Source organism: Saccopteryx leptura, chromosome 13 (assembly GCF_036850995.1).
Source record: "Saccopteryx leptura isolate mSacLep1 chromosome 13, mSacLep1_pri_phased_curated, whole genome shotgun sequence".
In the NCBI taxonomy this organism is placed as follows: Eukaryota; Metazoa; Chordata; class Mammalia; order Chiroptera; family Emballonuridae; genus Saccopteryx; species Saccopteryx leptura.
The window spans coordinates 11,805,130-11,808,480 of record NC_089515.1 but is presented as its reverse complement, the minus strand read 5'-3'; the positions used below and the strand labels follow the sequence as shown (position 1 = coordinate 11,808,480).

The 3,351-nt window shown below is 48.5% G+C and overlaps 1 non-coding gene across 1 annotated transcript; it reads right to left on the bottom strand.

The window, feature by feature from the left end:
* Window positions 1-1,105: 1,105 nt before the first annotated feature.
* On the bottom strand, window positions 1,106-1,181 carry TRNAA-GGC (transfer RNA alanine (anticodon GGC)). Its single transcript has one exon. It is a non-coding gene; the product is annotated as a tRNA-Ala (tRNA).
* Between the last annotated feature and the right edge of the window lie 2,170 nt (window positions 1,182-3,351).

Below are 3,351 nucleotides of genomic sequence, written 5' to 3'. Positions count from 1 at the left end.
ATAGTCTAAGTGGCTAGTCCTCACCCCATTCTAGGTCACCATCCAAGGGTATACAGAGTCCTCCAAAACTTGGATACACAGACAGTGTCCAGCCTGCCCCTGAGTGGGTTTATCCCCTCTAACCCTGCTCCTGTGCACAGACCCCAAGCATGTCCCCGGGAGACAAACGTGTTGATGAGCACAGGTCTCGGGCTGTCTGTCATGCTGCTTCTCCATGTAGAACACAAGTTGCCTGAGGCTCCCCTCCCCCAGTACCTTGGATTAGGGAGAATGGCCATCAGGAATGGTTTCCATCAGAGCCTCACTAAACCTACCTACACACAGGCTGAATCTGGCGATGTGGCATTGTGAATGGCCATGCTCATTTGTGAGATTTGCCTGCATGCTTCTCTGGGGTGGGGCCTGACCTGCCTTCTCTTAATCAAGCTTGGTTCAAAAGTGAGGACTTTACAGACCCTTAAATGCCTAGTTAGGAGACATCTGTGCCGATGGCACCAGGGCTGCTGTGAAGGTTGGTACATGCATTATCCACAGAAGGGGAGCATTTTCCTAATTCACAATTCATACAAAAGTGACCTAAGGGCTACATAGCTGTGGTCCAGGGTAGCACCTGAGATGTTAGCATGAAGGGTATTAACAGAGTAAACCCCAGTAGATAAATCGGAGTGGACACTGCCCATTGGGAGGCTGTTTCTGGCCGTGGCATGCAGAACCGCAAGTCACTGTTACCTTTGCTTCCACGTCTAACGCAGCTACTGTCTGTTGAGCTTTTCTCCATGTGCAATGAGTACATGTGCTTTCTTTTTTTTTTTTTTTTTTTGTATTTTTCTGAAGCTGGAAACGGGGAGGCAGTCAGGCAGACTCCCGCATGCGCCCGACCGGGATCTACCTGGCACGCCCACCAGGGGGCGATGCTCTGCCCGTCCTGGGTGTCGCTCTGTCGTGACCAGAGCCACTCTAGCGCCTGGGGCAGAGGCCAAGGAGCCATTCCCAGCACCCGGGCCATCTTTTGCTCCAATGGAGCCTCAGCTGCAGGAGGGGAATAGAGAGACAGAGAGGAAGGAGAGGGGGAGGGGTGGAGAAGCAGATGGGTGCCTCTCCTGTGTGCCCTGGCCGGGAATCGAACCCGGGACTTCCGCATGCCAGGCCGACGCTCTACCACTGAGCCAACCGGCCAGGGCTACATGTGCTTTCTATGAGTGACTTTTAGATCTCATACAGGGATTTTCCTCCCCATTTTGCAGATAAAGAAATTGAGGCTCAGAGAGACTGTAACTTGTCTAAGCAAATGGTTTGCCACTGATGAAATCAGGAATTTGAACCCACGACTTCCTGGCTCCAAGGTCAACTTGTTGAAGGTCTAAGGCTGGCAGTTGTCCAGGGTCCCTTGAACACGAATGGCTCACAGATGATAGGTCCACATTTTAACATTGTGAAGCCTAACATATATATGGTAAGTACATAAAACATAAATATACCTATTAATGAATTATTGTATGTAAGCACTGATGTAAGTCCTACTTAGTTTCCATTCTGAGCACTCCAGAAGCCCTCCACGTCACCAGCACAGCCCTCAGGTGCAGAGGTGAACCCTGTTCTGAACTCTTACAGAATCACTTCCCTGCTTTTCTCTTTTGGTTTATTACTTAAGCAGATGTACCGCGTCAGCATAAGTTGTGTTTCGCCTGTTTATTGAACTTTACATAACTGGGATCATTCAGTATAGATTCAGCTATGTCTGGTTTCTTTCCTTCAACACTGCATTTTTGAAATTCATTCTGATTATCAGTAGTTTATTATCATTGCTGTACAGTATTTTATCATATGACTATTTCATAATTTATTTATTCATTCTTATATTGATGGACCTTTGGGCTGTTTCCAGATTGGGGCTATTACGAATACTGCTGCTATGAACATGACTATACCTGTTTCTGCATCCTAGAATGGCAACCTCAGTTTCATTGGACACATATTTGTTAATTTTAGTAGACACAGACAAAATGTTTACTAAAGTTGAACCAATTCCCATTCAGATTTTATGATTATATTTAATCTGGAGGAGCATAGATTTATTTTCTCTGAGTAGATAGGACTTCAAACTATCGAGTGGGGCTTATAGTAAAACTTACTGGCTGGCCAGCATCTAGTGCCATTGCTGTTTAAACCCAGAAGTAGACAGCTATTGAGACTTTTCCAGGCTGAGCTTTCTGCAACTTGCAAAAAAAATGATCTTGAGCAGCTGGCTTGTGGGAAATCCCTGTGGATGTTTGGGCTCCAAGACCAAGAAGAATGAGTGACCCTGGGCATAGATGACAGCCCTGCTCCTTGGCGACTCTCTGCCAGCTCTCCACCCTCATCCCAGCCATTCTGTTTTCTTCTTGTCCTGGCCCTGTGTGGTCAATCACCCAAGATTTCTGGGCTCTGCTCACAGTCAGAGCCGACACTTCCTGGGCATCATTCTTGGTCTCTGTTTCTTCAATGGAAAGAGGGATGGTGGGAAGATTGAATGCGATGGTACCTGAAGCACTGAATGCAAGGCCTGGCATAGAATGGGCACTCTGACATAGGGCTGAGACTAGGGCTTTAGGCGCCGAGGATGAAACATTTAAGGAGGCGCACACTGTCAGGTGCTGAGCGCACACATGCTAGAGTGAGGGCCTCCTGTACAAGCAACATCCTGGGATTCCTGCTTCTGTTATGTAGTCACTCAAGCTTAGAAGAAGAAGTGAGGGAGTGCATTCTGTTACAGACTTTTTGGAACCCAGCAGACATGGGCTCTGTATTTGTGTGAACTTGGGCAGATCACTTAATTTTTAGGAGCCTAAGTTCCTCCGTCTATAAAATGGATGTAATAATACAGCAGTATCTAAAGATGAAATGATAGTATTAAAACAAAGAGATGCCAAAATACCGTGGCTCAGCCCTGGCTGGTTGGCTCAGTGGTAGAGCATCGGCCTGGCATGCAGGAGTTCCAGGTTCGATTCCTGGCCAGGGCACACAGGAGAGGCACCCATCTGCTTCTCCACCCCTCCCCCTCTCCCTCCTCTGTCTCTCTCTTTCCCGCCTGCAGCCAAGGCTCCACTGGAGCAAAATTTGGCCGGGGCGCTGAGGATGGCTCTATGGCCTCTGCCTCAGGTGCTAGAATGGCTCTGGTTGCAAAAGAGCAATGGCCCAGATGGACAGAGCCACGGCCTAGATGGATGGAACATCTCCCCCTGGTGGACATGCCGGGTGGATCCCAGTCGGCGCATGCGGGAGTCTGTCTGACTGCCTCCCCGTTTCCAACTTCAGAAAAATACCGTGGCTCAACATAGGTATGTCTCCTCCCCTCTCATGTGTCATCTTGGG